The following is a 22,089-nucleotide window of genomic DNA, read 5'->3' on the forward strand; positions in this document are numbered from 1 at the left end:
TCTCAAAGATGGCGGATGACAGCTGTCAGAAAAGCGCATAGGTTTGTAAAGCACGTGGAATTTACCACCACCACATAGAGTGCAGCACTGTTCTCTCTGGATTAAAGATGGCGGATGACAGCTGACGAAATTGCCCGCAGCACAGTGCTCAAAGATGGCGAATGACAGCTGTCAAAAAAGCACGTGGCTTTGTTTCCCAACAAGAGCACATAGATTTTTTCAAATTGCCGCCACCACATAGAGTGCAGCACTGTGCTCTGTTGATTAAAGATGGTGGATGACGGCTGTCAAAAAGGCGGGTGATAGGTGATGAAATTGCCCGCAGCACGGTGCTCTGTTGATTAAAGATGGCGGATGACAGCTGTCAAAAAAGCACGTGGCTATGTTTACCAAACAAGAGCACGTGGAATTTACCGCCACCACATAGAGGGCAGCACTATACTCTGTTGATTAAAGATGGTGGGTAGTAGCTGTCAGAAAAGCACGTGAGTTTGTTTCCAAACAAGAGCACGTGGAATTTGCCGCCACCACATAGAGGGCAGCACGGTGCTCTCTTGATTAAAGATGGCTGCTGTCACATGGAATTGTCTGCCACCACAGGTATCTAGCTAAAGAGGGCAGCACTGAGGTTTGCGATGCAAGATGGCTGCTGTCAAAAAAGCATTTTTCAAATTATCCGCCACCACAAAGAGGGCAGCACTGTGCTCTATAGATTAAAGATGGCGGATGACAGCTGTCAAAAAACACGTGGCTTTGTTTACCTCGCGCTAGTTAGGTTAAGTTGGTAGCACTAAGGTTTAGACCCGTCAAGATAGCAGCACTGCCGATGACAGGTGACGAATTTTACAGCTACTGCGATATAGAGGGCAGCACAGTGCTTTGTAGTTTAAAGATGGCGGATGACAGCTGTCAAAAAAGCACGTGGCTTTGTTTACCTCGCGCTAGTTAGGTTAAGTTGGTACCACTAAGGTTTAGGTCCGTCAAGATGGCAGTACTGAGGTTAGCGATGCGTTGTTGTCTGTCAAAAAGCACGTGGCTTTGTTTACAAATCTGTCAAAAAGCATGTGGCTGTCAAAAAACACGTGGCTTTGTTTACCTCATGCTAGTTAGGTTAAGTTGGCACTACTGAGGTTTAGGCCCGTCAAGATGGTAGTACTGAGGTTTGCGATGCGTTGTTGTTGATGCGAGCTGTCAAAAAGCACGTGGCTTTGTTTACAAATCTGTCAAAAAGCACGTGGCTTTGTTTACCTCGCGCTAGTGAGGTTAAGTTGGCACTACTGAGGTTTAGGCCCGTCAAGATGGCAGTACTGAGGTTAGCGATGCGTTGTTGTCTGTCAAAAAGCACGTGGCTGTCAAAAAACACGTGGGTTTGTTTACCTCATGCTAGTTAGGTTAAGTTGGCACTAGTGAGGTTTAGGCCCGTCAAGATGGCAGCAGTGAGGTTAGCGTTGCGTTGTTGTCGATGACAGCTGTCAAAAAGCACGTGGCTTTGTTTACAAATTCAAATCTCGCGCCAAAATTCAAATTTCCCGTCAAAATTCAAATTTCCCGCGGGCGGCGGCGGCGGAGGAGGAGGCGGGCGGAGGCGTGCGGCGGAGGAGGCGCCAGAACTCTCCCATTATACTACTACCATGACTTACTTAAATACCTCTACAGTATCTCTGGAAATATTCAGCATAGAAGGCTGTGTGCTATACTGAGTACTGGAAAGCCAACCATATGATAAAAACACTGATTTCAAAAATGTATGGGCCATGTTCAAAAACGGGTGGGAACATGCTTTCAAAAACTGAAGCGGACAGAAGGAAAAGAGAAGTTGTAGATGGAAAGACTCTAAATGTTAGGGGAAGACTTACAGATAAAAACATCGATGAACTCCGGCATTTTATGGAATGGCAATAAGAAACAACACGTTTAAAAAGAGGAGTGTGTTATTTAAACTAATGATTCTGCTGATAAACATTTTACTGCAAAACGCCGTGTTACAGATCTCTTCGCTGTACGCCTTAACCTATATCGTAGTAAGAGGTAGCGCCCGATAGTCCGGCATTTTCGGTAATCCGGCACCGGGCCGGTCCCGAACGTGCCAGACTATCGGACTTCTACTGTTCTAAACGATGGTTCACCCCAAGGATCAGTTCTTGCTCCTCTACTGTTCAGCAGCTATACTGCAGATCTTCCTGAAACTCCTTCCAGGAAATTCATATATGCAGATGACATAGCTCTGGCTGCCCAATCGAGTGACTTCAAAACAGCAGAAATTACACTCACAAAGGATCTCCATAACCTGAACAAATATTTCAGTACATGGCGACTCAAACCGAACTTGAACAAAACTGAAGTAAGCTGCTTCCACCTAGACAACCAACAGGATGGGGAGCAAACGCGACAGTACTACGGACATCAGCTCTTGCCTTGATCTATCCAGTTGCAGAATACTGCTGCCCTGTGTGGCTTAACAGTGCATATACTTCAGAAGTTGATACACAACTAAATAATACCATGAGGACAATATCAGGCACCATCAAATCGACACCCCTAAAATGGTTACCCATTTTATCCAACATCCATCCCCCTTACATACGAAGAGAACTGGCTCTTGTAAGAGAATGGCAGAAATGTCGCAGTAATCCTAAACTGCCCTTACGTCAGGACTGCAACCCTCAGAAATTGAAGAGATTAAAGTCCAGAAACCCATCATGGAAGTTAGGCGAGAAGCTCCTGGAAACAAATTTTGAAGCTGATGAGATCTGGCATGAAGACCACCTGGGTTTAATTCACCATCCTTGTAGAGCTCCTCCTGGTTTCAACTTACCGAGAAGGGAATGGACATACCTAAACGGAATCAGGACAAACCATGGAAGGTGTAAATTCTGGCTTCACAAGTGGGGAAAATCTGAAGACCCATCCTGCGACTGTGATAATGTGCCTCAAACCATCCAGCATGTTGTTACGGACTGCCCAAAAAGAAGATTCAATTGATCTGTTCAAGAATTACATAGTGCCTCTACAGAAGCAGTGGACTGGCTGAATAGTCTGGACATTAAGTTTTGAATGCTGACCTGTAAATTACATACTTATTTAAGAAATATGTATTTATAATGTATCCTTCTTTTGCCATACGAAATAAATAAATAAATAAATAAATAAATAAATAAATAAATAAATCAGGAACTCTGAGAGCTGTTGATAATACAACCATGCCTGCCAAAAAATCAGGAGAAATCAGGAAATACAGTTGTCAAAACTGCTTATTCTACATGTCTTGCACAATACAGGAGTACTATGATATACAGAGTGTAACTAAATATGTGAGAAAGCTCCAGGGATTCGATAGAGGACCTGACAACAAGCAGAACATGTCCTGTAAACATATGGTTTATTTGCTTTCATTTCCATGTTACAGGCTTTGTTTACGGTGTACATAACACAGACCAATTCACTACGCAGGTTGGTCATTTGTGTAGGGCACACAGGCCACTAGTACATTTCATCCCTATTCAAGTCTGTGTGCATTTGTTTTGCATTCAAAGCCACGTGATGTCAGCTGCTTAGCAAAGTGAACACTTCCACACAGGTCATAAGCTAGAGTGGAGCGATACGTGTTTCAGTTGTTATTGAGTGCACGTATCGCTAGAGTGGAGCGATACGTGTTTCAGTTGTTATTGAGTGCACGTACAGTACAAGTGGAGTGATGCATGATGTCAGTTGTTATTGAGTGCATGTACAGTACGAGTCATGATACAATGGAGTACTCGAATCAGGAAATGGCAGACATGCACCTTCTGTATGGAAGGGCTCAGTGTAACGCAAATGAAGCACGGCGCTTGAATGCGGAACACTTTCCTAATAGATGTTTACCAAACAACAAGACGTTCCAAAGAATACATGAGCGCCTTTGTGAAACATGGTTGTTTAGCAGACTTGTTGCTGATAATGGATGACCTAGGAGCACAAGATCACCTGACACAGAGGAACGAGTTTTCAAACATATTGAGGAAAATAGCAGGAGCAGCACTAGGGAATTAGTGGCAAGGTTGGATGTGAGTCATATGACAGTGTGGAGGATTCTATGAGAACAGTTCCTTTATCCATATCACCTTCAAAGAGTCCGAGGTCTTAGTGTAGCTGACTTTCCACCCAGAGCAGCATTTTGTACCTGTTTACGACAGGTGTGTGTTCAGGAGCAACATTTCCTCTCTGCTATTCTGTTTACTGATGAAGCAAAGTTTACCAGAAATGGAGTGCAGAACTTTCACAGGGACCGAAGCCGTGGCCTGCTCATTCTCCCGACCTCAATCCATTAGACTTCTACTTATGGGGTCATTTGAAGGCCACACCTATTTATAACGTGGAAATGCTGCGTCAGCGAATAGAACAAGGATGTCAGCAGATATGACAGACGCCTGGAATATGGGAACAAGTGAGACAGTCAATGATCCAGCACACTCGTGGAAGCCATTTTGAGCACCTTCTGTAGAAAACTGTAAGTAATAAATTACACTTTATCAACACGAATGACCAACCTGCACAGTGAAGTGATCTGTGTTATGTACACCACAAACAATGCCTGTAACATGGAAATGAAAGCAAATAAACCATATGTTTACAGAACATGTTCTGCTTGTTGTCAGGTCTTCTATACAATTCCCGGAGCTTCCCCACATATTTAGTTACAGCCTGTATATCATAACACTTATTGTCTCAAAACCTGACTGTTGCTATACAAGGCTACAAGGCTAAAAATTACACATCTCTATTCCCTTCCAGGAAGTATGTGCGTGAGAGCATCTGTCTCTGATTAGCCTTCCAAAAATACTATGAACTCATGTTGCACACATGTGAATCAGTCATGCACTTACAGTAGATACCATTACTTAGCAAATGCATAGATTAATATATGGCATCACATGCCCACGCGATTATGCGAAGCACAACGCTATTTTTATCAAGTATTACATTAAAATTGCCAGAATCGTCTCCAAATGGCTTCTAAAATCTCTAGAAAAGTCACTAGTCGCTATGTTTGAAATTCTGTCACTAAATTACTAAAAAACACTTCAAATCTAGTGACTAGACTCTAAAATCGACTAGACTGATGTGAACGAACACGAACATAACACACGAGAACGAGAGATTGACAAGTGATATATGCGTTGCGATATACATGTTTCAATAAACACTGCATATTCGCGCGCAATTCTCGTACTAATAAACGTCGATATTTCATTTGAAAGTGGCCAATAAGTGAAGGAAGGACTTTCGGCTAATGGTGTACAAAACTTAAATGGCGAGATTTGGACACAAATGTTTGATGTTCACAAAAAAAATAAAAAATAAGCTAAAATTGGGAGAAATAATAGAATAATCGGGAGCCGGAAAAGAGGGGGAAAATTAGAAGTCTCCTGCCTAAATCGTAAAAGTTGGCAGATATGTACTACCATTCTTACAGACAGCCAGGACATCCTGAAACAACAGAAAGAGCACTTCAGCACATTCTTGAACCGTAGTTTTGCTGCTGCTGAAGATTTTCCTCAACATACACCTCAACTCTGGATGGACACTCCTCCTACCTTCCAAGAGTTTATCAAAACTTTCAATAGAATGAAAAGAGGGAAGGCTCCAGGATCAGACAATATACCTCTTGAACTTATTCAAAGTGGAGGCTCAACTTTAAGAACCAGGCTTTTCTAACTGATTCTAATCTGGGAAACAAAATATGTTCCTGCTGCCATGAAAAACTCCAGAATAGTTACAATCTTCAAAAAAAGGTGATTGCAGTATCTGTGGAAACTACCATGGTATATGCCTGCTCTCCATAGGTGGAAAAATATTTGCTAGAATGTTACTGAATCGACTTCAAGTTGTTTCTGAGAGGTTACCACCTGAATCACAGTGTGGGTTTCGTGCCTCTCGTGGTGCAATTTACATGATCTTCTGCACAAGACAATTCCACGAGAAGTGCAGAGAACAAATGACACCTCTGCTCTTAGTGTTCTAGGACCTTAAAAAGACCTTTGATATGGTTCCTCAAAATGCTATGTGGATGGTTTCAAGGTGCTTTGGATGCCCCAAGCATTTTGTCGGTCTGATCTAAGCTCTCCATGATGGCATGGTTGGTCAGGTACTGTATCAAAATGATATCTCAGAAGAATTTCCAATCACAAATGGACTCAAGCAAGGATGTGTACTTGCACCTACACTTTTTACCCTATACCTGGCAACTATGCTTTATGAGACAATGCAAACAACACAGGTGTGGAAATTAAATATTGGTATGACCAGAGAGGGGGGGGCCTTTTCAACCAGGCCAGACCTCGCTCCAAAAGATTAACCTATTCCACCCGGGTCACAGAATTGCAGTATGCAGATGACAATGCTTCTCTAGCTCACACACCAGAAGAGCTTCAACAATCTGTCATCTGCTTCAACACAGCTTATGAACGTTTTGGCATGACTGTCAACATTCGGAAGACCAAAGTGCTTACTCAGCCTGCTCCTGGAATGATCTCTTTCCCGGTTTTGAAATCACCATATCTGGCACAGTTCTGGAAAGGGTGGAGCATTTCTCATACTTGGGAGTATTCTTTCAACACAATGTACCTCTGAGAAGGATGTGGGGAAACAGAATGCAGGCTGCCCATGTGGCCTTTGCTCATCTCTCACATCATGTATTCCAGAACCAAGATCTAAGTATTGTCCCCTTCAAAAGTGGTAATAATTATTAAGGGTGAATGATTTATTACAATAGTGAGTTGGAACATTATTTCAACAGCCAGGAGGGTGAATTGCTACACTTCCGAGCCAGCATGAGCAAGCCACTTGCGGACCGGTTTTTCCACCGAGCCGAGGGAGCAAGGAAGCAGGCTGGAATTCCTGTTAGGTGTCCTTCATAGCAGCTGTGTGTGCCACGTGACCAGACGAGAAGTGTGAGTGTTGGCGATCAATAATACCAAGGTCGTCTGACGTGAAATTATGGCAGCCAATAAAAACAACAACCTTCACAGGAATGCAATGGGTCAACCAATCAGGCGTAATTAAGAAGCACACCCCCGTCTTAAGACAGTGAATTACTGGTAATTCCAAAGGAAATTTTATTCAGGGGTTTCTACTTCTGAACGCTTTATCTGAGCATTACTCTGAACGCAGCTACGGTCGAGACTAGAAGTCTTTTGCTTCACTGGGAGATTTTATACTAGAGAAGGCACTAAGAACTTTGCATACTGCAATTCAGACATTATAAATATTTATCTACGATTAATTCATGACTTTCAAAATTTAAGTGTCTTATTCCACCTTATTAAACATCGGGCGTGTGTCCTGACTTTTGCTAAGACTTTTTATTAGTTTCAGCTTTTCCACGAGGAGAACTCAGAAGAAGGAAGGTCGCAGGTTCGAGTTCACTTCAAGATGTCTATCCTTTCCCAAGATGAGTCCTGCTGTTTCCTGTGCACTTTCACCTCCTCAATGAATCACTAATTATGTAAGGCATCGGATATGGACGAAACTCAGTTCGATGGAGGGTGAGGAGACCACGTACTAGGTCATCAACCAGAATCCAGCCGTCGTCAGCCACATGAGTACCCCGTAAGAATTTATATCTTTCTGTCTTTCTGTATAATTTTTGTGCACATAGCGTTTACTTATTCATTTAGATTACTTCTATTAGTGTTGCTGTAGTTTGACTTTTCATTCTTCTTTCCTTGGTGGGAGGTAGTTTGTGTTCATGAATGGATGTGTGTTTAATTCTATTAGTTAGATATCTGTATGAATGTCATCGAGAGATCTCGACTGTCCTAAAATTCAGTACGGCAGGAGAAATAAAATTAAAATGACCCCCACGTTAATCTTGAATGATTTTGAAATATTTAATAATTTAATTGGAACAAATAGGACAGTATTTTAGTAATTTCCATTGTGTCAAATTTCATTTTACGATTTTACGACGTTTCTGTGGACTTGAATTTCATTAGAGTCATCTGAATATTATCGCATGATAGCCTTTGCAAGTGAGATCAGGTGCGGTCAATAATATTAATAATAATAATAAATAAAAATAAATAAATCTAATTACGGGCTAAAACTTGAATAAGGTCATGGGTTTAATACTGTTTATTCTTGAATGGAATTAATGTGTGCTCACTTGTATAAAGTAGGCCTGGAACATGGCAGCCTCCTGTCGGAGCAGTTGATGAAACTGTGTATATTTTACTGTGCTATTGTATTGAATGTGACTTGTAGATGGACATTATATTTTGAGTAATAATTTATGCATCCATTAGAGTCATTTTGGGAAGAAAGGATGTTGTTGGACATAATTTCTTCAAGCTTGAGCGCAGATTGAGAGCCACGATATAGTAGGAGAATAAAAATAAATGCCGCAACTCATGTACCGTAAGCGCGTATTCTAATATTTTGACCAGTGCTATAGGTATTTTTACTTGATGATTTTGGATGATTTCTGTTCAGAATATTCCCTTGAACATCGTTGTATAATTAATTTCTGCACCAAAGTGATAACCTCAACTCTATCACATCCCAAGTCGACACATGGAACCTTTCATGATATCGTCATCTTGAGAATAATTTCCCTGATTTAGATTAAATCTAAAAATTAATAATCAAAGGGTTAGTGTTCGTGTAAATATTTTATAATATTGTCGTGTACCTGTGTGTGAATTTGTGATGTGTAATTTGATCATATTCTGTGTTTTGTGATTTTTCGTGACTGTTTTTGTGATGATGTTCTCCACTGTGTGTGTCAATTTTTGGCCGATTTATATCATTTTTGCGTGTTCATTATTTGACGGAATAAGAACCTTTAGTAGATTTTAATGCATTTTAAGGTGAATTAGGATCTTATCTACTAAAAGAATATGCATAAGTAAAAGCTATGTCAGTGGGTCGCTGTCACGAGATCAAATTTGTATATATTGCACAGTCATTTATCGTGTAAAATGAGTAACGTTCAGATTGACATGATGTTAAATATAAATTAATTATGGAGAGATTAGTCAGTAAATAATTATAAAAAGGAGTTAATTGATAAAATGAAAGTCCAAGGAAGACTTATCAATAATAATTTCATGAATTAAAATTTTTCTGTATTTTTAATAAGAGAGAGAAAATGATCATTTTCTAGTAGAATTAGACGAGATCCAGAAGGAATATTTTTTAGTTTCAAATAATTTAATGGTCATTATCTGAGGAAGTGGTCTCAAATATGATTTTTATTTTATAATCAAGTTAAAAGTAAACTAATATTCATTATTATCGTTGCAGACACGAATATCTGCTGACCTTTAATTTGACCAAGATTCCTTGTAGATGAAAGCAAAGAGAAGAATTAACGTGAACATTACCTAGATTTTGTAAAATTTTGTTGTTAATTGGAAGAGTGGTAGTTTTAATAAATGTATAAAACCTATTTTAATGTCCCTTTATTTGTCGCTAGTCCTTAATCTATCCCTGCCTTTAAAATTTTCTGCCCAGCCGATTAGCGAACGGTCTACCCTTGAGACTTTCGCTCACCGGCCGAGCTGAGCCCGGCATGATGGGGGCAGTATCCGCATGAAAATAATGCTGTATCAAGCTCTTGTTATTTCTACGTTACTCTATGGGTGTGAAACCTGGATCCTATATCGCCAGGACATCAAGAAACTGGAAAGCTTTCATCAACAAAAACTTAGATCCATCATGAACATCAAATGGGATGGCTAAAGAACTAATATAGCAGTTCTCAAGAAAGCAAAGCTAAACAGTATCAAAGCCACCTTCGTTGGTCATCGGCTTAAATGAACAGGCCATATTCATCATATGAGACTCCCTCGGCAAATCCTGTATGGTGAACTCAGCACTGGCAAGAGGACTCGTGTTGCTTCTCTGAAGCAATATAAAGACCAACTTTAGCAGACCATGAGAAGAGTAGATATAAACCCAAATACTTGGCATACTCTCGCACTGGATCGCCCTCGCTGGCGTGCTACCATCTCAGCTTCAGTTGCACAGTTTGAGCAGGAATGTCAAAGACAGGAAGAGGAAACTCCCTAGAGAAAGAAGCTACGTCAAACACTGGCACGTCCCCCGCCTTCCATCGGATGCAACATGTGTGGCTGCATTTTTATGGTCTGATAAGCCATCAGTGCCATCTTCATCAGTGGACTAAGGTTTATGAAACTGCAGGTGAGTATTGGCCGACAACGACAAAAAACACTCAACAATTTGAGATCTTTATTACACAGTTTTATGAAAGCTACTATGCTACAGTTTGTGTTAGTTTCTGTGTGTTCAGAGAATGTTTACAGAGTATTTCATGTAGTTTTAGAGAACCAAAATTTACAATTATGACAAAATGGGTAACCAAGGGACTTTATAGCAACCAAGCGAGTTGGCCATGCAGTTAGGGTCGCATAGCTGTGAGCTCGCATTTGGGAAATAGTGGGTTCGAATCCCACTGTCGGCAGCCCTAAAAATGGTCTTCCATGATTTCCCATTTTCACTCCAGGCAAATGCTGCTTCCTTCCCAACCATAGCCCTCCCCCATCCATGCATCACCAAAAACCTTCATTCAATGTGTTATTGCGACGTTAAACCACATAACCACATGCAAAAAAATAAAAATAAAAAGAAAGAAAAGAAGGTGTCTTTTAAGCTGGGTGCTATCAAAATTTTATATGAAAATAGTGCAAGGGCAATGTTGTAGATTATGTAAATAAGATATAAGATTCGATAGTGAAGAAGCAATGAGCACGTTCATAAAGAAAATATTAAAGTGAGTTGCAGAAACAAGAAACAGAGATTGCCTAATAAAACATTTAACTGTGGTTTTTCAAAGCATATTACACCACAATGAGCTCAAGTAGAAGCAATTGAAATAATGTTATTATTAAGGTTTTCAGAGATGCCGTGGTGTCTGAACTTCGTCCTGCAGGATTCTTTTATGTGCTGGTAAATCTACTGATGTAAGGCTGACGTATTTGAGCATCTTCAACCTGCTACCTTGAGCTCATAAGGCTAACACTCTACCATCTGAGACACACACCTGAGGCAAAGCAAGAAGGAATTTGAAACAAGTCAAAGTTGGACAGAATGTTTGATATGTAGGGAATAGACTATATCCTTCCTTATTTTTTTATATCTTTGTGGATTACATTCGAATTCTCTTAGGCATGTTGGACTGTGTGGTACTAAATGTACTGGTGCTATGCTGATGATTGGAGAAGTATTCTCACCGACTCACTTCTTCTTTCACAACAGCAGCTAAGTGATTACAGATAGACTACTTTTCAGTTTTCATGCACAACTCCTGGAAGTCGTTCCCCAACTTAAGCTATTCTCAATGTGATTACTAATAGTTGGGGAGCTACTGAATAACACTACCTTCCTACAACAATGTGGTCCATAGATCAAAAAAAAAAAAATCTGTATTCTATCTACAATTCAAAGAGATTGCCCATACCGGACGAGTTGGCCGTCCAGTTAGGGGCGCACGGCTGTGAGCTTGCATCCGGGAGATAGTGGGTTCGCATCCCACTGTCGGCAGCCCTGAATATGGTTTTCCGTGGTTTCCCATTTTCACACCAGGCAAATGCTAGGGCTGTATCTTAAGTAAGGCCACGGCCATTTTCTTCCAACTCCTAGGCCTTTCCTATCCCATCATCGCCATAAGACCTATCTGTGTCGGTGCGATGTAAAGCCACCAGCAAAAAAAAATAAAAATAAAGACTACCCATATCTCTTTATACCAATCATGGAAATGCAACTTATGTTATTCCAAAACCAATGATAGTATGATGTGATGATAAATTGTATATAAATATAACTCTTCACAGTTAGAATTAAGCACAACTGAATCCAAACTAAGCAAGTCAGTTTTACATTTGGATGGTGTTATGCATCACTTGACCAAGCGCCAAAAGTAGATTTTGAGATATTGACACAAACGCAAAATCCTTTGTATTAATTCATATTTCCTGTTAAATCTGAGGTATTATATACCAAAATGAAGATAAAATCATACATTTTCTTCTTAATGTATTCAATTTAGGGATATTTGAAATATAACGTAGTAATCTGAGATAATAGTGCTTGGTCACTTGATGCTTTGTTGCGGTTATGTTAGTTTTTTTGTTTTGCATCACTTGACCAACAAATAATTTTGTCATTTAGTGATTGATTTGACTTTTAAAAATTCAGTGCAGTGTAAAATATGGTACTTATTAACTAACTGTATTGCTTATTTAAGTACAGGATTAAATTATACATAACAGCATACAACATGACATAGAAAAAACATGAATTTTAGAATATACAGTAGTAAAGAAATTACACTGGTAGATCATAGTATTAAGGCATCATAAACACACAGTTCCTCCAAGTGTAATATAATGCAGAATTTTAAGAATTTTCGAGTACAATATCCATTTTTCCACAATCAAACCCATCTCTATCACCGTCTATTCCAGGAATTAGCTCCATGAGACAGCGCAGGTCGTTCAGTTTTGCTTCTGAAACCGGTTTTCTATTGGACCATAACAGAATGAGAAGACCTGATCCATTTTCATTCTGAAGCTGCGACCAACTGTAGATTTCTTAATGTTCACTTCAACAGTGCGTTGTGCATCAAAATGCATTTTGAAGAAATTGCTAAAAGTTTTATCTTTCTTCCACTCTATTTCTCAACGTCTCACTGTTTGTTCCTGTCTTCCTGTGTACAATGTGGTTCTTCAGATGAACTGTACTATAAAAATCCGGTCCGGTCATTCTGTGCACAACAAGCGGGTTCTTCTTTCGGCGCATCTTTATTACATTTATGTAGTCTTCGGTGGTATAGAGGCGCTGCTGAAATTTGAAAGCACGTTCTACATCTCCAAAGTCACTGTCGTTAGGGAGGAAGCTATGGCCTGGAAATAGAAATATTTGGTAATCTTTTCAATGGTAGGGTGTTGTTCCAAAACTGTTTACAGAAGTAGAACAATCTTTATATTACGATTCTGAGAATCTGACCACAGTATGGCTTCTTTGGCGTTGTGCATGTTTTCCATGAGATGCTTGTACAAGCAGGATCCAACCTCCTGAGCCCCTCGTCCTGCTTCTCCTTCCAACCAGACATAAAAAGGACCTTTATTATCTTTCCCACTATGAATCTTTGACCACAACTGAAGCTTGTAAAGAACCACATTTGTGGGGATACGGGAAAATGGCAGTGTTTTTTCAAGGTCAAAACAAAACGTTTCCAGTTTTTCATCCAACTTCTATTTTTCCATATCGGAGGATTTTAGGTTCTGGGCGTATGCCGCAGGGAAGAAAACCTGTGCGAGAATCTGTTACGCGGGAATCTACATTTAGCATCACACGACCAAGCGACTGCAAGCTTGTCGTGTGGTCATTTGATGCGTAATTCAGACTCAGAAATAGTAGTTGGTCACTTGATGCAAAACTTCAGTTTAATGATTGAGAGGTTGGCGTTTGGTCAAAATTCATTTCCCGCGAAATCATATTGAGAATTAAAGTCCGAACAATAACCTACGTAAAGTTTACACCATTAGCTACCAGATGGTGCAATAATCTAGAAAATTCCATTTTGGCGCTTGGTCAATTGATGCATAACACCATCCATTTAACATTAGCCTTCAATTATTAAGCGAACACTTGAGTCAAAGATGGTGTGAAATGTCACAGCAATATGAATTAAATCCACACCATAAAGGTATAGTCTATGAAAGTCTTTGAGAGAGGGAGGAGCATGACGGCTGAGTGACACTGCCACAAACGTCCCACTAAAGTGGCCATGGATCAAATCTCAGTCAATGACGTCATGTCTGCATGGTTCAGATACCATATAAATATAGGGGTCGTGTGACTTTGAGCACAATAGCAATAGCCACGTATAACTCTAGGATGCTAATTCCTTGTTCCCTCCTCAAGACGTCAAAGACGTACACCATCATCATCATCATCATCATCATCATCATCACCATCTTCACCACCACCACCATATTGTAAAATATTGTAAAACAGGAGGCAATGGATTAACAATCCCTGGCTTATATATAAAACACTTACTTTAACAGATAATATATATAGCAGCTGTGGCAGCATGTTCTCGGATGTTGATTTCACGAGCAACGGCCAACTGGCAATAAAACATATTCATATCAGCATACTTCAATGATTCCAGCAGTAGTCAGAAAAGCTGTGAAAGAAGAATATATTTCTATCAGATACACATCAATTAAGCAATGAAGAGCAACTGTTCACGACACATTAATTATTATAATTTTGTTATGCATATAAACATACTGTAAAAAAGTTTGTAAGAAAGTGAAGTGTTGTACATGGCATATCTTTCTTTAACAAGATCCAAAGTGAACTTGCATAGCAGTTTTGAAACTCAATTAGTATTGGGAAGAGTATATAAAGGTCATTTTCCATGTATAGTTCAGTTATGAAAATATTGTAAAACAGGAGGCAATGGAATAACATTTGAAAAGATGTACAGTATGTGCATGTTATTTTTTTTTTATTTTTTTTTTTTTATTTTTTTTTTATTGAGGCATATTATGTACAATAAAGATCCAAGATTAAACAGTATTCTACAAAATCCATTTGGAATAGGATACCACTGAAAGCATACATTGAATAATATTATCCAATGGAGATAAGAAACCAGCTTCCAGTACCTGCCGAAAACTAGCCTCTCAGAATTGTTCAAACCCCCTTACCCGCATAGACTCAACTCCCTTTCGAGTACTTGTCCCATCTCTGTTTACTCCCCAAATGTCCACTGGTTTGTGCTGGCATTGTACTCATGTGCTCCTCACTGCACAATCTTTGTTTACCACTCAGATTTGAAATCTGAACCAGGATATTGACTAACAACAGACAGGAAGAGCTTCCAATATATGGAGGGGTCTATGGGCCAGTGTGCAGACCCAGGATGATTTCTGATTATCTGAGATAAAATTCTAAAATAATTTAATTGTATAAAGTCCACCTGTTCAATACACATTTGCCATTTGATAAAGGGTCTGTCTAAAAAGCTACATAGGACATGCTTCGACCTAGCCTAGAGGTCATCATCAGCAAAAATAACATAAAGAAGAAAGACATATCCAAAAAACAGTGAAACATAAAAAACTTGAGAAAAAATAAAATCAACAAATGCAATAGACATCTATGTTTAAAGTGTACATAGCTACAATCTTAAAATACAATCAACAAATGCAATGGAAATCTGTGTTTAAAATGTACATAGCTTCAATATTTGATGAGTGATCTTTGCTCCAATACGGCCCCTAGATGGGTCGAAACTAGTACCGTGTAATTTATAATTTTGTGAATATATTTTAGTATTGAAAAGGTGGAAACGTTTACGTTGTTATTATTATTACTTATATATTATTCTCAGTTCAATATGGACCAAAAACATGAAATTCATAACCATTAAGGAAAATAAAAGCAATTACACAGTACCTTAAACACTACACACACAATAAACATCTAATGAACTGCGCAGAACCACGCCGAAAACAACACAAGTAAATATCAGTGAGGGCAACTTGATGATAATAAAACAAGGGACGTGGAACAGAAACGGGAACCAACCAAAGGCCATATGGATGCAAAGGTTGCGGTTTTCCGAAAAGCCAACATGATCTCTTGTTTTCAAAATATTATTTTCAAAAATCGGCAATACAAAGTGACTTCCGAACAAATTCAGCAATGCACAAATCCAGATACACAAACAGCGAAATACAAACTAGACGTTCTATGACAAGAGCTTGCTATAAGTCCAAGGAGTTAAGCAAATACATCTTAGAACAAATCAATTTCTACGATACAACCTAGAAGGTAAGCGGAAACATAACATGCTATTACAATTTAGAATGAATTTAAACATACTTTTCAAAACATCTGATCAATAGAGTGGCGACTAGGGCAATCTCCTGTGTGATAATACACCAACAAAAATTAAATGCAAATCAAAACGGGACTGAAAACAACAGTGCTTACCCTAAGGCAGCCCATGCTGAAAGCGAAGAGTCGCCGATGATGTCAAAACTTCGGCAGACGAGAGAACGAAAGACAGACCAAAGACTGACCAAAGACAGACAAACAAACTTAAGACAGACCGGCCACGAAATGCTGCCTCGCTCACTTTAAAAAGGTGAAGTCTGGCCTTGCAGTAGCCAATTAGAACGCAGGAGCTTGCTTATCGCCACCCAGATTCATCAATCACAACTCTTTCTCCGTTCGCGATATTTAACCAACATTCTCAAACACATATACAGACACCAATCGCGAACCTATGTCCAATAACGGACCATTTATATTGGTATCATAAATTTACTCATTCAGGACAAATATTTCAGATTCCCTATGGGAATCAACATCTATATCATCTGATGGCCAAGCAGGCATCAATTTTTGATAATGAGACAAAGTCTCTTAGTGCATTGGCACTGCCGGTGGCTCCAGTTAGCCTACGCAGTGGCCTCCACGGTATGCACTAGCCAGCGTATTGGTAGGTGTGCTAGGTACCAACTGATGAGCCCACCCTAGCACACGAGGGCGAAACGCTGGCAACCAATAATGAGTTAGCTGGAAAATTTATAATGTCCAATAACGGACCATTTATATTGACGTTGCTTTATACGGGCAAGAACATCCACTTCTTGGAACAAGACATCATGACCAGGTGTTATGGCATGATCAGCAACAGCTGATTTATCAGGTTGGTTGAGTCTGATACATCTGGTATGTTCTTTGATACGAGTACACACCGTTCTCGAATTCTGCCCAATATAAACCTTGCCACAAGTACAGGGAACTCTGTAGATACCAGGTTGTTGTAATTTAGGCAAACTATGATTAGTTGGTAGCAGAAGTTGCCTAACCTTAATTGATGTTCCAAAAACAGTTCGTACATGGTACCTACGTAAGATTTTAGCAATACGATCCGTCGTGTTATGCATGTAAGGTAGGTAAGCAGTTCCTTTTACATCTTTTTCCTTAACAGATGTCCGATTATGTGTCGATTTCAGAACCCTTGAAATCAAAGCTCTGCTGTAACTGTTGCTCTCAAAGGTGGTCCTCAAGGTGTTAATTTCCTCTACAAGAGGTAAAAGAAAGGGAGAGAAAAATGGCAGAAGACTATCTCTGAGATCAATATGTCAAAGAGTAGCTGCAAAGCATGGACAACTTTTCATCACTTATCTGGCATTAAACAACAACAACAACAACAACTCAAGCCACTATAATGTTACTCCAGATTACTGTAAGTGGCCCATCAGCTAATCAAGAATGGGAAGCCTGATAAATCCATCCACCGAGCTCGATAGCTGCAGTCGCTTAAGTGCGACCAGTATCCAGCATTCGGGAGATAGTAGGTTCGAACCCCACTATCGGCAGCCCTGAAGATGGTTTTCCGTGGTTTCCCATTTTAACACCAGGCGAATGCTGGGGCTGTACCTTAATTAACGCCATGGCCGCTTCCTTCCCACTCCTGGCCCTTTCCTGTTCCATCGTCGCCATAAGACCTATCTGTGTTGGTGCAACGTAAAGCAGCTAGCAAAAAAAAAATTATAAATAAATCCATCCAGAAAAGACTCCCATGTCTCACCCAGTCAGTAGCCGTCCAACCTTCTTATCTGGATACACCATTTACCTCTGAGGAAGTCAAAAACACCACCCAAAAGCTCAAAGTAGGAAAGTGTGCAGGTTTAGATGGTATTAGGAATGGACAAACCAAGAATTTTGGTGCAAAGACCTTGGAATGGTTAACTAATTTCTTCAATTGTATTTGTTCTCAGAAAATCCCCCAGTACTGGCTTAAGGCAAAAGTGGTGGCACTCTTGAAACAAGGTAAAACACCAGATGACATCTCTCCTGAAACACCTTTTCAAACTGTTTGAATGGCTTATACTTAACAGAATGACTTCTCTTGTAGACAGTAAGCTGATTAATCAATAGGCTGGCTTCAGACCAGGACAACCGTGCACAGATCAAGTCCTAAACCATGCTCAGTACAATGAGGATGAATTTCAGAAGATCTCTGTAACTGGCGCTATTTTTTTCAACCTGACTGCTACTTACAATATGATCAACTACTGAATTCTCATACACAAGCTGCTGAAAATGATGGAAGACTTCAAACTTACAACAACTATTTAACACTTTTTACTGAAAATAAAATAAGTGATACTTCTAGGTAAAGAAAGTTGTTGGAGGAAGTAGAATCCAGGCTTCAGAACTGCCTCAATGAATTGTCTACATATTACTGGGACAACTGCCTGAATCCTAGGGCATACCTGCCAAATTTTGGAAATCAAAAATAGGAAGATTTTTAATTCTTGGATATCATCAAGTATATAGCACCAGAATCTTGGTTAAAAAAAAAGGACAAGATAAAAGGCATACATATCCACAGTTACAATGTGAATTGACCATTTAATTTAAAATCTTAAACTAAGAAAGCATAAAAATATTTGGTTACATGAAAATGTACCTAATCATTCTCATTTATGACACATATATACGAACAGTAACTTTCAGACAGATAAGTCAAGAAGTGACTACAAGTTACTAAGTGGTGAAAAATACACACATGTAGGTGACAGAGACTGCTGTGTTTACTTGTTCAGCATTGAACCGGCAGCTAACTTTGCTCTCTTCAAAAATGCATTGCCCTACTACTGCTCATAATCCTTTCCACTCAGACTTGATTTGACCACCAATAGTCTACTGAGATTTTTGTCATTCAGAAATTATCGGAATTGTCCTCGTCTTCTTTACCTGGCAATGTCTGTATCTGGGAACATCTTTCTGAGCGTGATCAGAACAAGAAAATGCAAGGTTTTGTTCGACAATGAATGCCGTGAAGAAACATTCTGCTCAAGTGACTGCATCCATCTTCCTTCCTGCCTACAAAAAAAAAAAAAAAAAACTTAATTTTTTGTTCCTCTTGAGATAGCTAGCACAATTTTTGTGTTTTTATGTGGTACTGTGAGCTACACTATCAGTCTTCCCTCCATGCGAGATATTTATATCACACCGACACACGGAACAAAATGCATAATAGTTTCCTTTAATAGACTGTAAAATTATTATTCTTCTGACCGGGCGAGTTGGCCGAGCGCGTAGAGGCGCGCGGCTGTGAGCTTGCATCTGGGAGATAGTAGGTTCGAATCCCACTATCGGCAGCCCTGAAGATGGTTTTCCGTGGTTTCCCATTTTCACACCAGGCAAATGCTGGGGCTGTACCTTAATTAAGGCCACGGCCGCTTCCTTCCAACTCCTAGGCCTTTCCTATCCCATCGTCGCCATAAGACCTATCTGTGTCGGTGCGACGTAAAGCCCCTAGCAAAAAAAAAAAAAATATTCTTCTTCTTCTTTAGCGTTTGTCCCACCTGGTAGCAGGGTTCGCTGTGCGGATTCGTTGTCTTCATTTAATTTGGTCTCGGGCCATGTCTGGATGTAACCTTACAGCTTTCAGGTCGTTGTACACTGTATCGGTCCATCGCTGTCTTGGTCGTCCCTTGGGCCTCTCTCCAGCGACTTCCAATGGATACGCTGACTTTGCCAATGTATTGTCTTCTGCACGCAACACATGGCCAAACCAGCACAGACGGTTTTCCTGCATTTTCTTCTGGATCAGTGCAATGCCAAAACGTTTCCTAATATCGTCGTATGAAATATGATCCAGTCTAGTGATGCCAGCTGTCCACCTAAGAATCTTTGTCTCCATGACGCCTAGTTGACGTTCTACCTCCTTTGTACCAGGCCAACACTCAGTGCCATAGAGAGCGCGGATAACAGTCTGGTATATCTTAGATTTCAGATGGTCCTTCATCCGACGGTCGCAAGTGACGCCCGTTGTCATTCACCACTTCAGCCAGGCTGCGTGTAACCTTGTGCTGACCTTGTCAGTAAGTCTGCCATCGTCAGAGATTGTCGAGCCAAGATATTTAAAGTTCTCTAATCGTGGTAGATATTCACCATAACGTGGATGGTTCCAACTTCTCGAGGATCTAATGTCATGTATTCTGTCTTCTTTTTGTTGAGGCGCAGGTCGTATTGCACTAGTCGGTTTTTTCCACTCTTCTGTTTGGCGCTGGAGATCAAACTTATTCCCAGCAGCCAACATGACATCAGCATAGAGAAGTGTCCATGGTATTAGCTTGTGCAGGTATGATGTAACAGTGTCAATCACAAGAATGAACAGCAGTGGTGACAAGGCAGAGCCTTAATGGACTCCTACAGTGATGCGGAAATTATCGGACGCTCCTGCGGCAGCTTGAACATAACTCCTTGGTTCTACATAGAGCATCTGCACCCACTTAACAAGGTGCTCTAGAATGCTATGTTCTTGTAGCGCTAACCAGATTAAGTCATGCGGCACCCGATCAAAGGCCTTCTCAAGATCCAGAAAAGCAAGACGAAGAGGCTTACTTTTTTCACGGTGTTTCTCAACTAACAGCTGTGCAGCGTGGATTGTATCTGTTATGCCGCAATTTTTCACAAATCCAGCTTGGTTCATTGTAAGTTTGGCTATCTCGCGAATCCTTTTGTAGAGAATACGTTCGAAGACCGTCATCACGTAGCTCAGAAGTCTGATCGGGCAATAACTAGAACAACCGACAGGACTTCCCTTCTTCTTCAAGATTGGTACGGTAATGCTCTGTCACCAATCTGATGGTATTTGACCTTCTTTGATGATCTGATTGAAAAACTGTGTTAGCCATATTGCCGCATCCCACCGTTCAGAACACCAGACCTCTGCCGGAAGATCATCGGGGCCGGTAGCTTTCCCTGGTTTCATCTCTTTCAGAACAGCCTGAACTTCCATGACGTCACCTGTTTCGTCACTTATGCCGTAAAAATGTTGGATGTCTTCCGTTTTGCCGCCCGCCTTCGCGCGTGTGAAGTTTTGCATATTGGTCTTTGTGTCGGTTTGCTTTTTTTTATTTTTACAGCAATGACCTTCTTTGCCACACTACGGGCTGTTTTGTAGGCATTCCAACGAGATGTTGTTTTATCTGAAAGAAGCTCATGGTATAGCTGTTACTTCTTCCGCACTGTATCTTTAACATTGTCATTCCAAAGCCACGTGTCTTTGTCAATCCTTCGTCGTCCTGGTTTAGATGTTCCAAGAATAGAACATGCAGCTTCATGAACAGCGTCTTTCAGTTTAGTCCAGGTCTCTTGAACTGTGGTGATTGGTGGCACTGTAATTTTTGTAACAATGTCGGCCTCCTTCTCCTTGTAGTGCCACCATTTGATTCTTTTAGGTCCGTTTCTGGGTACCTATTCGGCTCTTGGCAAATTTATCCGTAGCTTACAGACGACTGGTCGGTGTTGCATAATGACGGTTTCCGAAGGAACTTTTGTATCTAGGACATCTTTGAAATTCCGTCGTCTCACAAGGATGTAGTTAATCTGAATTGCATAGGAGCCACTGTAGTACATGTTTAGACGAGTATCACGCTTTTTGAACCAGGTGTTTGTGATGATCAGATCATGAGTTTCTGCATAATCAAGAATTCGTTGGCCGTCGTCGTTCTTCTCTCCATATCCATGTCCACTATGGGCAGTGTGGTCTTCTTTCCTCTGTCCGACTTGTCCATTCAGATCACTGGCAACGATAAGATAGTCTTCTGGTGGCAATTCAACAGTCTTCTCATTAAGCAGTTCCCAGAAGGCATCCTTTGTTTCTGCATCTAGGCCGGTTTGTGTAGCGTAGGCACTGAAAAATTGATGGAAAATACAATTCTCTAGGTATCCGTGAACACTTGGAGATAACGTTTGTTATGTTTTGTGTTCATGATGTGAAGAGAAAATATCAGAAACTGTCACGACACAATTCTCTGAAATACATTCAGGTCAATAAAATTATGAGCTAAGAATGAACACAAATGCATTGAAATACACGAAACTACCACATACAAAGAAGTTCAATACGTCTCATACATTATTAACATATGACTTTGACAGGGCGAAAGCACAGAACTGCAAGAAAAAGCACGTGGCCTACAACTCCAACGAAACTACGCACAGAAACAAGCGTGCGAACCACACAATAATGGATTC

The 22,089-nt window shown here is 40.3% G+C and overlaps 1 long non-coding RNA gene across 1 annotated transcript in view; it reads right to left on the bottom strand.

Moving 5' to 3' along the window:
- Window positions 1-22,089, bottom strand: part of LOC136875528 (uncharacterized) — a 46,737-nt gene that overhangs the window by 19,986 nt on the left and 4,662 nt on the right. The window contains exon 2 of the long non-coding RNA XR_010860458.2: window positions 14,065-14,194. This is a non-coding gene — a long non-coding RNA (uncharacterized lncRNA). The remainder of the gene's footprint in view (window positions 1-14,064; window positions 14,195-22,089) is intronic.

Source organism: Anabrus simplex, chromosome 6 (assembly GCF_040414725.1).
Source record: "Anabrus simplex isolate iqAnaSimp1 chromosome 6, ASM4041472v1, whole genome shotgun sequence".
Lineage (NCBI taxonomy): Eukaryota > Metazoa > Arthropoda > Insecta > Orthoptera > Tettigoniidae > Anabrus > Anabrus simplex.